Source organism: Lissotriton helveticus, chromosome 1_1, assembly GCF_964261635.1.
Source record: "Lissotriton helveticus chromosome 1_1, aLisHel1.1, whole genome shotgun sequence".
Classification (NCBI taxonomy): Eukaryota; Metazoa; Chordata; class Amphibia; order Caudata; family Salamandridae; genus Lissotriton; species Lissotriton helveticus.
Window position 1 is genome coordinate 215,912,369 of NC_136057.1, and position 13,535 is coordinate 215,925,903.

Sequence of the window (13,535 nt, forward strand, 5' to 3'; positions counted from 1 at the left end):
CTTACAATAAGGTTAAATTTACTGAAGAGATTTCAAATGCTTGAAGTACCAATTCATTATTATATTCCGCGTATTCAGTACTTAATACCGGCAAACATCTTAAGAAACGTAGTGATAGTTGGGACACTTCCAAATGTTGATAAGGTCATTTTGTGGAGCAACCTCTCCGAGCCTGGATAGCTCAGTCGGGAGAGCATCAGACTTTTAATCTGAGGGCCCAGGGTTCAAGTCCCTGTTTAGGCGGCTTGGTTAAAGAAAAGGTATGTCAATTGCATACTCTTTTCAGGATCCAATGAATGGGGAGTCCTATTAGAGATGTTTCAAAAAAGTCTTAATCAAGTCATTACATACCCATCTGTCTTCTACATTCTTTGACAAGGGTTAAGAAGACTTACCCAAACTGTATCATGTAGTTTGACATGTTGATTATCTTTTACCCAATTCAATGTTCAAAATGTAAGGTAGTGTCCGATTAACTTGATAAAGTTGGTCAACAGCTGATAGGTCATCTTTTTATTTGTGAATCTCTGATCACCGTGTTGAATCAGGTCGGATCTCTAGTGCAATGGATAGCGGCTTGGAGTCCTAGACGAATGTAGCAAAAGCATTCAAAGGCTTTGTGTTCAAACACCAGCTGGGTCAATTTTATCCCTCCTCTTATTTTATAACTAATTGAAACAGTAACAAGCAATGCCTGCGTCTGCATCACCAGAAACATTTACCAACATGGCAGTGAAAGAAAGTCTACTTAAACAGAGACTGTTTGCTTTGAAAACATTGCATAATCTATGCCCAAGAGGAAATTCCCAAAGATACTGCTGAAAATGTAATTTAGTAGGTAGTAATAGTATTTGGCACTTTATTGATTTTACAATGTCATTTTAGACACATGATTTCTAAGTCAGCCGAAAATTAGATAGTCCAAATTTCAGGATTTAAAATGGATTACGTGTGCTGCTGAAATTTCAAATGCTTAACACCTTCAATGCTACAGGAGATTTTCCTCCTGTGCTGAATGATCTGTAAATCCATTGTTCATGACGAGCTCAGCTCCTCATAAGCACACGACAAGTGTACTGCACGACGAGCTGAGCTCGTCATGAGCATGGAAGGGGTTAAAACATCAATTTGTTATTAAACTCTACAAATTTGATTGCTAATATATGTAACCATATTAATACACAGAGTGTGGGTCAGTGTACGTCCACATTTGTTTAGCTGATTTTAAGACAGAGTATAGCAGAGCCTGGATAGCTCAGTCGGTAGAGCATCAGACGTTTAATCTGAGGGTCCAGGGTTCAAGTCCCTGTTCAGGCGGGTGCTTCCTTTAAAGAAAAATTACTCTAATTGGATGCTCTTTTTGTGTTCCCCTGCATGACGAATAAGATATTCCATTACTAAAATTGCAAAAACGTCTTTCATGGAGTTGTGAAATGCACATCTGCCTCATATATCATGTGCCATTTGACTAAACTTAAGTCGTACGTAGATTTACCTAAGGTATCATGTAACTTGAGACGGTGAATATAATTTCCCCAATTCAATATTCAAAATAAATCCATGGTTATAGTATCAAATGAACTTTATAAAGCTGATCAACATTATTTCATTTCAGAATATCTCTGCACCTCATCAGAGCGTATTGGCTCTGTGGCGCAATGGATAGCGCATTGGACTTCTAGGTGAATGTAAAAAAGATATTCAAAGGTTGTGGGTTCGAATCCCACCAGAGTCAGTTTTATCCCTATTTATTTCATAACTGTTTAAAAGAGTAATAAACAGTGCATGCATGCTTCTGCTTCACCAAAAAGGGCAGTGAAAGGAAGTCTATTTTAAATAGATACTATTCAAGTTACGCAATCTTTGCAGAAGAGGAAATTGGCAGCTGTACTTATGAAAATGTAATTTACTCAGAAGTAAGATTTTGGGCCCTTCCTAATTTTACAATGTCAATAAAAACATATGAATTCTAAGTCAGCAAAAAAAATGAGATAGTAGCAATTTCAGGACTTACAATAAGGTTAAATTTACTGAAGAGATTTCAAATGCTTGAAGTACCAATTCATTATTATATTCCGCGTATTCAGTACTTAATACCGGCAACCATCTTAAGAAATGTAGTGATAGTTGGGACACTTCCAAATGTTGATAAGGTCATTTTGTGGAGTGACCTCTCCGAGCCTGGATAGCTCAGTCGGGAGAGCATCAGACTTTTAATCTGAGGGCCCAGGGTTCAAGTCCCTGTTCAGGCGGCTTGGTTAAAGAAAAGGTATATCAATTGCATACTCTTTTCAGGATCCAATGAATGGGGAGTCCTATTAGAGATGTTTCAAAAAAGTCTTAATCAAGTCATTACATACCCATCTGTCTTCTACATTCTTTGACAAGGGTTAAGAAGACTTACCCAAACTGTATCATGTAGTTTGTTGATTATCTTTTACCCAATTCAATGTTCAAAATGTAAGGTAGTGTCCGATTAACTTGATAAAGTTGGTCAACAGCTGATAGGTCATCTTTTTATTTGTGAATCTCTGATCACCGTGTTGAATCAGGTCGGATCTCTAGTGCAATGGATAGCGGCTTGGAGTCCTAGACGAATGTAGCAAAAGCATTCAAAGGCTTTGTGTTCAAACACCAGCTGGGTCAATTTTATCCCTCCTCTTATTTTATAACTAATTGAAACAGTAACAAGCAATGCCTGCGTCTGCATCACTAGAAACATTTACCAAAATGGCAGTGAAAGAAAGTCTACTTAAACAGAGACTGTTTGCTTTGAAAACATTGCATAATCTATGCCCAAGAGGAAATTCCTAAAGATACTGCTGAAAATGTATGTAATTTAGTAGGTAGTAATAGTATTTGGCACTTTATTGATTTCACAATGTCATTTTAGACACATGATTTCTAAGTCAGCCGAAAATGAGATAGTACAAATTTCAGGATTTAAAATGGATTACGTGTGCTGCTGAAATTTCAAATGCTTAACACCTTCAATGCTACAGGAGATTTTCCTCCTGTGCTGAATGATCTGTAAATCCATTGTTCATGACGAGCTCAGCTCGTCATAAGCACACGACAAGTGTACTGCACGACGAGCTGAGCTCGTCATGAGCATGGAAGGGGTTAAAACATCAATTTGTTATTAAACTCTACAAATTTGATTGCTAATATATGTAACCATATTAATACACAGAGTGTAGGTCAGTGTACGTCCACATTTGTTTAGCTGATTTTAAGACAGAGTATAGCAGAGCCTGGATAGCTCAGTCGGTAGAGCATCAGACTTTTAATCTGAGGGTCCAGGGTTCAAGTCCCTGTTCAGGCGGGTGCTTCCTTTAAAGAAAAATTACTCTAATTGGATGCTCTTTTTGTGTTCCCCTGCATGACGAATAAGATATTCCATTACTAAAATTGCAAAAACGTCTTTCATGGAGTTGTGAAATGCACATCTGCCTCATATATCATGTGCCATTTGACTAAACTTAAGTCGTACGTAGATTTACCTAAGGTATCATGTAACTTGAGACGGTGAATATAATTTCCCCAATTCAATATTCAAAATAAATCCATGGTTATAGTATCAAATGAACTTTATAAAGCTGATCAACATTATTTCATTTCAGAATATCTCTGCACCTCATCAGAGCGTATTGGCTCTGTGGCGCAATGGATAGCGCATTGGACTTCTAGGTGAATGTAAAAAAGATATTCAAATGTTGTGGGTTCGAATCCCACCAGAGTCAGTTTTATCCCTATTTATTTCATAACTGTTTAAAAGAGTAATAAACAGTGCATGCATGCTTCTGCTTCACCAAAAAGGGCAGTGAAAGGAAGTCTATTTTAAATAGATACTATTCAAGTTACGCAATCTTTGCAGAAGAGGAAATTGGCAGCTGTACTTATGAAAATGTAATTTACTCAGAAGTAAGATTTTGGGCCCTTCCTTAATTTTACAATGTCAATAAAAACATATGAATTCTAAGTCAGCAAAAAAAATTGAGATAGTAGCAATTTCAGGACTTACAATAAGGTTAAATTTACTGAAGAGATTTCAAATGCTTGAAGTACCAATTCATTATTATATTCCGCGTATTCAGTACTTAATACCGGCAACCATCTTAAGAAACGTAGTCATAGTTGGGACACTTCCAAATGTTGATAAGGTCATTTTGTGGAGCGACCTCTCCGAGCCTGGATAGCTCAGTCGGGAGAGCATCAGACTTTTAATCTGAGGGCCCAGGGTTCAAGTCCCTGTTCAGGCGGCTTGGTTAAAGAAAAGGTATATCAATTGCATACTCTTTTCAGGATCCAATGAATGGGGAGTCCTATTAGAGATGTTTCAAAAAAGTCTTAATCAAGTCATTACATACCCATCTGTCTTCTACATTCTTTGACAAGGGTTAAGAAGACTTACCCAAACTGTATCATGTAGTTTGTTGATTAACTTTTACCCAATTCAATGTTCAAAATGTAAGGTAGTGTCCGATTAACTTGATAAAGTTGGTCAACAGCTGATAGGTCATCTTTTTATTTGTGAATCTATGATCACCGTGTTGAATCAGGTCGGATCTCTAGTGCAATGGATAGCGGCTTGGAGTCCTAGACGAATGTAGCAAAAGCATTCAAAGGCTTTGTGTTCAAACACCAGCTGGGTCAATTTTATCCCTCCTCTTATTTTATAACTAATTGAAACAGTAACAAGCAATGCCTGCGTCTGCATCACCAGAAACATTTACCAACATGGCAGTGAAAGAAAGTCTACTTAAACAGAGACTGTTTGCTTTGAAAACATTGCATAATCTATGCCCAAGAGGAAATTCCCAAAGATTCTGCTGAAAATGTAATTTAGTAGGTAGTAATAGTATTTGGCACTTTATTGATTTCACAATGTCATTTTAGACACATGATTTCTAAGTCAGCCGAAAATGAGATAGTCCAAATTTCAGGATTTAAAATGGATTACGTGTGCTGCTGAAATTTCAAATGCTTAACACCTTCAATGCTACAGGAGATTTTCCTCCTGTGCTGAATGATCTGTAAATCCATTGTTCATGACGAGCTCAGCTCGTCATAAGCACACGACAAGTGTACTGCACGACGAGCTGAGCTCGTCATGAGCATGGAAGGGGTTAAAACATCAATTTGTTATTAAACTCTACAAATTTGATTGCTAATATATGTAACCATATTAATACACAGAGTGTAGGTCAGTGTACGTCCACATTTGTTTAGCTGATTTTAAGACAGAGTATAGCAGAGCCTGGATAGCTCAGTCGGTAGAGCATCAGACTTTTAATCTGAGGGTCCAGGGTTCAAGTCCCTGTTCAGGCGGGTGCTTCCTTTAAAGAAAAATTACTCTAATTGGATGCTCTTTTTGTGTTCCCCTGCATGACGAATAAGATATTCCATTACTAAAATTGCAAAAACGTCTTTCATGGAGTTGTGAAATGCACATCTGCCTCATATATCATGTGCCATTTTACTAAACTTAAGTCGTACGTAGATTTACCTAAGGTATCATGTAACTTGAGACGGTGAATATAATTTCCCCAATTCAATATTCAAAATAAATCCATGGTTATAGTATCAAATGAACTTTATAAAGCTGATCAACATTATTTCATTTCAGAATATCTCTGCACCTCATCAGAGCGTATTGGCTCTGTGGCGCAATGGATAGCGCATTGGACTTCTAGGTGAATGTAAAAAAGATATTCAAAGGTTGTGGGTTCGAATCCCACCAGAGTCAGTTTTATCCCTATTTATTTCATAACTGTTTAAAAGAGTAATAAACAGTGCATGCATGCTTCTGCTTCACCAAAAAGGGCAGTGAAAGGAAGTCTATTTTAAATAGATACTATTCAAGTTACGCAATCTTTGCAGAAGAGGAAATTGGCAGCTGTACTTATGAAAATGTAATTTACTCAGAAGTAAGATTTTGGGCCCTTCCTTAATTTTACAATGTCAATAAAAACATATGAATTCTAAGTCAGCAAAAAAAATTGAGATAGTAGCAATTTCAGGACTTACAATAAGGTTAAATTTACTGAAGAGATTTCAAATGCTTGAAGTACCAATTCATTATTATATTCCGCGTATTCAGTACTTAATACCGGCAACCATCTTAAGAAACGTAGTGATAGTTGGGACACTTCAAATGTTGATAAGGTCATTTTGTGGAGCGACCTCTCCGAGCCTGGATAGCTCAGTCGGGAGAGCATCAGACTTTTAATCTGAGGGCCCAGGGTTCAAGTCCCTGTTCAGGCGGCTTGGTTAAAGAAAAGGTATATCAATTGCATACTCTTTTCAGGATCCAATGAATGGGGAGTCCTATTAGAGATGTTTCAAAAAAGTCTTAATCAAGTCATTACATACCCATCTGTCTTCTACATTCTTTGACAAGGGTTAAGAAGACTTACCCAAACTGTATCATGTAGTTTGTTGATTAACTTTTACCCAATTCAATGTTCAAAATGTAAGGTAGTGTCCGATTAACTTGATAAAGTTGGTCAACAGCTGATAGGTCATCTTTTTATTTGTGAATCTATGATCACCGTGTTGAATCAGGTCGGATCTCTAGTGCAATGGATAGCGGCTTGGAGTCCTAGACGAATGTAGCAAAAGCATTCAAAGGCTTTGTGTTCAAACACCAGCTGGGTCAATTTTATCCCTCCTCTTATTTTATAACTAATTGAAACAGTAACAAGCAATGCCTGCGTCTGCATCACCAGAAACATTTACCAACATGGCAGTGAAAGAAAGTCTACTTAAACAGAGACTGTTTGCTTTGAAAACATTGCATAATCTATGCCCAAGAGGAAATTCCCAAAGATTCTGCTGAAAATGTAATTTAGTAGGTAGTAATAGTATTTGGCACTTTATTGATTTCACAATGTCATTTTAGACACATGATTTCTAAGTCAGCCGAAAATGAGATAGTCCAAATTTCAGGATTTAAAATGGATTACGTGTGCTGCTGAAATTTCAAATGCTTAACACCTTCAATGCTACAGGAGATTTTCCTCCTGTGCTGAATGATCTGTAAATCCATTGTTCATGACGAGCTCAGCTCGTCATAAGCACACGACAAGTGTACTGCACGACGAGCTGAGCTCGTCATGAGCATGGAAGGGGTTAAAACATCAATTTGTTATTAAACTCTACAAATTTGATTGCTAATATATGTAACCATATTAATACACAGAGTGTAGGTCAGTGTACGTCCACATTTGTTTAGCTGATTTTAAGACAGAGTATAGCAGAGCCTGGATAGCTCAGTCGGTAGAGCATCAGACTTTTAATCTGAGGGTCCAGGGTTCAAGTCCCTGTTCAGGCGGGTTCTTCCTTTAAAGAAAAATTACTCTAATTGGATGCTCTTTTTGTGTTCCCCTGCATGACGAATAAGATATTCCATTACTAAAATTGCAAAAACGTCTTTCATGGAGTTGTGAAATGCACATCTGCCTCATATATCATGTGCCATTTGACTAAACTTAAGTCGTACGTAGATTTACCTAAGGTATCATGTAACTTGAGACGGTGAATATAATTTCCCCAATTCAATATTCAAAATAAATCCATGGTTATAGTATCAAATGAACTTTATAAAGCTGATCAACATTATTTCATTTCAGAATATCTCTGCACCTCATCAGAGCGTATTGGCTCTGTGGCGCAATGGATAGCGCATTGGACTTCTAGATGAATGTAAAAAAGATATTCAAAGGTTGTGGGTTCGAATCCCACCAGAGTCAGTTTTATCCCTATTTATTTCATAACTGTTTAAAAGAGTAATAAACAGTGCATGCATGCTTCTGCTTCACCAAAAAGGGCAGTGAAAGGAAGTCTATTTTAAATAGATACTATTCAAGTTACGCAATCTTTGCAGAAGAGGAAATTGGCAGCTGTACTTATGAAAATGTAATTTACTCAGAAGTAAGATTTTGGGCCCTTCCTTAATTTTACAATGTCAATAAAAAAATATGAATTCTAAGTCAGCAAAAAAAATTGAGATAGTAGCAATTTCAGGACTTACAATAAGGTTAAATTTACTGAAGAGATTTCAAATGCTTGAAGTACCAATTCATTATTATATTCCGCGTATTCAGTACTTAATACCGGCAACCATCTTAAGAAACGTAGTGATAGTTGGGACACTTCCAAATGTTGATAAGGTCATTTTGTGGAGCGACCTCTCCGAGCCTGGATAGCTCAGTCGGGAGAGCATCAGACTTTTAATCTGAGGGCCCAGGGTTCAAGTCCCTGTTCAGGCGGCTTGGTTAAAGAAAAGGTATATCAATTGCATACTCTTTTCAGGATCCAATGAATGGGGAGTCCTATTAGAGATGTTTCAAAAAAGTCTTAATCAAGTCATTACATACCCATCTGTCTTCTACATTCTTTGACAAGGGTTAAGAAGACTTACCCAAACTGTATCATGTAGTTTGTTGATTAACTTTTACCCAATTCAATGTTCAAAATGTAAGGTAGTGTCCGATTAACTTGATAAAGTTGGTCAACAGCTGATAGGTCATCTTTTTATTTGTGAATCTATGATCACCGTGTTGAATCAGGTCGGATCTCTAGTGCAATGGATAGCGGCTTGGAGTCCTAGACGAATGTAGCAAAAGCATTCAAAGGCTTTGTGTTCAAACACCAGCTGGGTCAATTTTATCCCTCCTCTTATTTTATAACTAATTGAAACAGTAACAAGCAATGCCTGCGTCTGCATCACCAGAAACATTTACCAACATGGCAGTGAAAGAAAGTCTACTTAAACAGAGACTGTTTGCTTTGAAAACATTGCATAATCTATGCCCAAGAGGAAATTCCCAAAGATTCTGCTGAAAATGTAATTTAGTAGGTAGTAATAGTATTTGGCACTTTATTGATTTCACAATGTCATTTTAGACACATGATTTCTAAGTCAGCCGAAAATGAGATAGTCCAAATTTCAGGATTTAAAATGGATTACGTGTGCTGCTGAAATTTCAAATGCTTAACACCTTCAATGCTACAGGAGATTTTCCTCCTGTGCTGAATGATCTGTAAATCCATTGTTCATGACGAGCTCAGCTCGTCATAAGCACACGACAAGTGTACTGCACGACGAGCTGAGCTCGTCATGAGCATGGAAGGGGTTAAAACATCAATTTGTTATTAAACTCTACAAATTTGATTGCTAATATATGTAACCATATTAATACACAGAGTGTAGGTCAGTGTACGTCCACATTTGTTTAGCTGATTTTAAGACAGAGTATAGCAGAGCCTGGATAGCTCAGTCGGTAGAGCATCAGACTTTTAATCTGAGGGTCCAGGGTTCAAGTCCCTGTTCAGGCGGGTGCTTCCTTTAAAGAAAAATTACTCTAATTGGATGCTCTTTTTGTGTTCCCCTGCATGACGAATAAGATATTCCATTACTAAAATTGCAAAAACGTCTTTCATGGAGTTGTGAAATGCACATCTGCCTCATATATCATGTGCCATTTTACTAAACTTAAGTCGTACGTAGATTTACCTAAGGTATCATGTAACTTGAGACGGTGAATATAATTTCCCCAATTCAATATTCAAAATAAATCCATGGTTATAGTATCAAATGAACTTTATAAAGCTGATCAACATTATTTCATTTCAGAATATCTCTGCACCTCATCAGAGCGTATTGGCTCTGTGGCGCAATGGATAGCGCATTGGACTTCTAGGTGAATGTAAAAAAGATATTCAAAGGTTGTGGGTTCGAATCCCACCAGAGTCAGTTTTATCCCTATTTATTTCATAACTGTTTAAAAGAGTAATAAACAGTGCATGCATGCTTCTGCTTCACCAAAAAGGGCAGTGAAAGGAAGTCTATTTTAAATAGATACTATTCAAGTTACGCAATCTTTGCAGAAGAGGAAATTGGCAGCTGTACTTATGAAAATGTAATTTACTCAGAAGTAAGATTTTGGGCCCTTCCTTAATTTTACAATGTCAATAAAAACATATGAATTCTAAGTCAGCAAAAAAAATTGAGATAGTAGCAATTTCAGGACTTACAATAAGGTTAAATTTACTGAAGAGATTTCAAATGCTTGAAGTACCAATTCATTATTATATTCCGCGTATTCAGTACTTAATACCGGCAACCATCTTAAGAAACGTAGTGATAGTTGGGACACTTCAAATGTTGATAAGGTCATTTTGTGGAGCGACCTCTCCGAGCCTGGATAGCTCAGTCGGGAGAGCATCAGACTTTTAATCTGAGGGCCCAGGGTTCAAGTCCCTGTTCAGGCGGCTTGGTTAAAGAAAAGGTATATCAATTGCATACTCTTTTCAGGATCCAATGAATGGGGAGTCCTATTAGAGATGTTTCAAAAAAGTCTTAATCAAGTCATTACATACCCATCTGTCTTCTACATTCTTTGACAAGGGTTAAGAAGACTTACCCAAACTGTATCATGTAGTTTGTTGATTAACTTTTACCCAATTCAATGTTCAAAATGTAAGGTAGTGTCCGATTAACTTGATAAAGTTGGTCAACAGCTGATAGGTCATCTTTTTATTTGTGAATCTATGATCACCGTGTTGAATCAGGTCGGATCTCTAGTGCAATGGATAGCGGCTTGGAGTCCTAGACGAATGTAGCAAAAGCATTCAAAGGCTTTGTGTTCAAACACCAGCTGGGTCAATTTTATCCCTCCTCTTATTTTATAACTAATTGAAACAGTAACAAGCAATGCCTGCGTCTGCATCACCAGAAACATTTACCAACATGGCAGTGAAAGAAAGTCTACTTAAACAGAGACTGTTTGCTTTGAAAACATTGCATAATCTATGCCCAAGAGGAAATTCCCAAAGATTCTGCTGAAAATGTAATTTAGTAGGTAGTAATAGTATTTGGCACTTTATTGATTTCACAATGTCATTTTAGACACATGATTTCTAAGTCAGCCGAAAATGAGATAGTCCAAATTTCAGGATTTAAAATGGATTACGTGTGCTGCTGAAATTTCAAATGCTTAACACCTTCAATGCTACAGGAGATTTTCCTCCTGTGCTGAATGATCTGTAAATCCATTGTTCATGACGAGCTCAGCTCGTCATAAGCACACGACAAGTGTACTGCACGACGAGCTGAGCTCGTCATGAGCATGGAAGGGGTTAAAACATCAATTTGTTATTAAACTCTACAAATTTGATTGCTAATATATGTAACCATATTAATACACAGAGTGTAGGTCAGTGTACGTCCACATTTGTTTAGCTGATTTTAAGACAGAGTATAGCAGAGCCTGGATAGCTCAGTCGGTAGAGCATCAGACTTTTAATCTGAGGGTCCAGGGTTCAAGTCCCTGTTCAGGCGGGTTCTTCCTTTAAAGAAAAATTACTCTAATTGGATGCTCTTTTTGTGTTCCCCTGCATGACGAATAAGATATTCCATTACTAAAATTGCAAAAACGTCTTTCATGGAGTTGTGAAATGCACATCTGCCTCATATATCATGTGCCATTTGACTAAACTTAAGTCGTACGTAGATTTACCTAAGGTATCATGTAACTTGAGACGGTGAATATAATTTCCCCAATTCAATATTCAAAATAAATCCATGGTTATAGTATCAAATGAACTTTATAAAGCTGATCAACATTATTTCATTTCAGAATATCTCTGCACCTCATCAGAGCGTATTGGCTCTGTGGCGCAATGGATAGCGCATTGGACTTCTAGATGAATGTAAAAAAGATATTCAAAGGTTGTGGGTTCGAATCCCACCAGAGTCAGTTTTATCCCTATTTATTTCATAACTGTTTAAAAGAGTAATAAACAGTGCATGCATGCTTCTGCTTCACCAAAAAGGGCAGTGAAAGGAAGTCTATTTTAAATAGATACTATTCAAGTTACGCAATCTTTGCAGAAGAGGAAATTGGCAGCTGTACTTATGAAAATGTAATTTACTCAGAAGTAAGATTTTGGGCCCTTCCTTAATTTTACAATGTCAATAAAAAAATATGAATTCTAAGTCAGCAAAAAAAATTGAGATAGTAGCAATTTCAGGACTTACAATAAGGTTAAATTTACTGAAGAGATTTCAAATGCTTGAAGTACCAATTCATTATTATATTCCGCGTATTCAGTACTTAATACCGGCAACCATCTTAAGAAACGTAGTGATAGTTGGGACACTTCCAAATGTTGATAAGGTCATTTTGTGGAGCGACCTCTCCGAGCCTGGATAGCTCAGTCGGGAGAGCATCAGACTTTTAATCTGAGGGCCCAGGGTTCAAGTCCCTGTTCAGGCGGCTTGGTTAAAGAAAAGGTATATCAATTGCATACTCTTTTCAGGATCCAATGAATGGGGAGTCCTATTAGAGATGTTTCAAAAAAGTCTTAATCAAGTCATTACATACCCATCTGTCTTCTACATTCTTTGACAAGGGTTAAGAAGACTTACCCAAACTGTATCATGTAGTTTGTTGATTAACTTTTACCCAATTCAATGTTCAAAATGTAAGGTAGTGTCCGATTAACTTGATAAAGTTGGTCAACAGCTGATAGGTCATCTTTTTATTTGTGAATCTATGATCACCGTGTTGAATCAGGTCGGATCTCTAGTGCAATGGATAGCGGCTTGGAGTCCTAGACGAATGTAGCAAAAGCATTCAAAGGCTTTGTGTTCAAACACCAGCTGGGTCAATTTTATCCCTCCTCTTATTTTATAACTAATTGAAACAGTAACAAGCAATGCCTGCGTCTGCATCACCAGAAACATTTACCAACATGGCAGTGAAAGAAAGTCTACTTAAACAGAGACTGTTTGCTTTGAAAACATTGCATAATCTATGCCCAAGAGGAAATTCCCAAAGATTCTGCTGAAAATGTAATTTAGTAGGTAGTAATAGTATTTGGCACTTTATTGATTTCACAATGTCATTTTAGACACATGATTTCTAAGTCAGCCGAAAATGAGATAGTCCAAATTTCAGGATTTAAAATGGATTACGTGTGCTGCTGAAATTTCAAATGCTTAACACCTTCAATGCTACAGGAGATTTTCCTCCTGTGCTGAATGATCTGTAAATCCATTGTTCATGACGAGCTCAGCTCGTCATAAGCACACGACAAGTGTACTGCACGACGAGCTGAGCTCGTCATGAGCATGGAAGGGGTTAAAACATCAATTTGTTATTAAACTCTACAAATTTGATTGCTAATATATGTAACCATATTAATACACAGAGTGTAGGTCAGTGTACGTCCACATTTGTTTAGCTGATTTTAAGACAGAGTATAGCAGAGCCTGGATAGCTCAGTCGGTAGAGCATCAGACTTTTAATCTGAGGGTCCAGGGTTCAAGTCCCTGTTCAGGCGGGTGCTTCCTTTAAAGAAAAATTACTCTAATTGGATGCTCTTTTTGTGTTCCCCTGCATGACGAATAAGATATTCCATTACTAAAATTGCAAAAACGTCTTTCATGGAGTTGTGAAATGCACATCTGCCTCATATATCATGTGCCATTTTACTAAACTTAAGTCGTACGTAGATTTACCTAA

General features: G+C 37.2%; 12 non-coding genes across 12 annotated transcripts; all 12 read left to right on the top strand.

The window, feature by feature from the left end:
- Positions 1-1,644: 1,644 nt before the first annotated feature.
- Positions 1,645-1,735, top strand: TRNAR-UCU (transfer RNA arginine (anticodon UCU)). The gene is given in 2 exon segments: positions 1,645-1,681; positions 1,700-1,735. It is a non-coding gene; the product is annotated as a tRNA-Arg (tRNA).
- A 1,517-nt stretch (positions 1,736-3,252) lies between these two features.
- Positions 3,253-3,325, top strand: TRNAK-UUU (transfer RNA lysine (anticodon UUU)). Its single transcript has one exon. It is a non-coding gene; the product is annotated as a tRNA-Lys (tRNA).
- Positions 3,326-3,652: 327 nt separating this feature from the next.
- TRNAR-UCU (transfer RNA arginine (anticodon UCU)) lies at positions 3,653-3,743 on the top strand. The gene is given in 2 exon segments: positions 3,653-3,689; positions 3,708-3,743. It is a non-coding gene; the product is annotated as a tRNA-Arg (tRNA).
- Positions 3,744-5,258: 1,515 nt separating this feature from the next.
- TRNAK-UUU (transfer RNA lysine (anticodon UUU)) lies at positions 5,259-5,331 on the top strand. The gene has a single exon. It is a non-coding gene; the product is annotated as a tRNA-Lys (tRNA).
- Positions 5,332-5,658: 327 nt separating this feature from the next.
- TRNAR-UCU (transfer RNA arginine (anticodon UCU)) lies at positions 5,659-5,749 on the top strand. Its single transcript is given in 2 exon segments — positions 5,659-5,695; positions 5,714-5,749. It is a non-coding gene; the product is annotated as a tRNA-Arg (tRNA).
- A 1,514-nt stretch (positions 5,750-7,263) lies between these two features.
- Positions 7,264-7,336, top strand: TRNAK-UUU (transfer RNA lysine (anticodon UUU)). Its single transcript has one exon. It is a non-coding gene; the product is annotated as a tRNA-Lys (tRNA).
- A 327-nt stretch (positions 7,337-7,663) lies between these two features.
- On the top strand, positions 7,664-7,754 carry TRNAR-UCU (transfer RNA arginine (anticodon UCU)). The gene is given in 2 exon segments: positions 7,664-7,700; positions 7,719-7,754. It is a non-coding gene; the product is annotated as a tRNA-Arg (tRNA).
- A 1,515-nt stretch (positions 7,755-9,269) lies between these two features.
- Positions 9,270-9,342, top strand: TRNAK-UUU (transfer RNA lysine (anticodon UUU)). Its single transcript has one exon. It is a non-coding gene; the product is annotated as a tRNA-Lys (tRNA).
- Positions 9,343-9,669: 327 nt separating this feature from the next.
- On the top strand, positions 9,670-9,760 carry TRNAR-UCU (transfer RNA arginine (anticodon UCU)). Its single transcript is given in 2 exon segments — positions 9,670-9,706; positions 9,725-9,760. It is a non-coding gene; the product is annotated as a tRNA-Arg (tRNA).
- A 1,514-nt stretch (positions 9,761-11,274) lies between these two features.
- TRNAK-UUU (transfer RNA lysine (anticodon UUU)) lies at positions 11,275-11,347 on the top strand. The gene has a single exon. It is a non-coding gene; the product is annotated as a tRNA-Lys (tRNA).
- A 327-nt stretch (positions 11,348-11,674) lies between these two features.
- TRNAR-UCU (transfer RNA arginine (anticodon UCU)) lies at positions 11,675-11,765 on the top strand. The gene is given in 2 exon segments: positions 11,675-11,711; positions 11,730-11,765. It is a non-coding gene; the product is annotated as a tRNA-Arg (tRNA).
- A 1,515-nt stretch (positions 11,766-13,280) lies between these two features.
- TRNAK-UUU (transfer RNA lysine (anticodon UUU)) lies at positions 13,281-13,353 on the top strand. The gene has a single exon. It is a non-coding gene; the product is annotated as a tRNA-Lys (tRNA).
- The last annotated feature ends 182 nt before the right edge of the window (positions 13,354-13,535 follow it).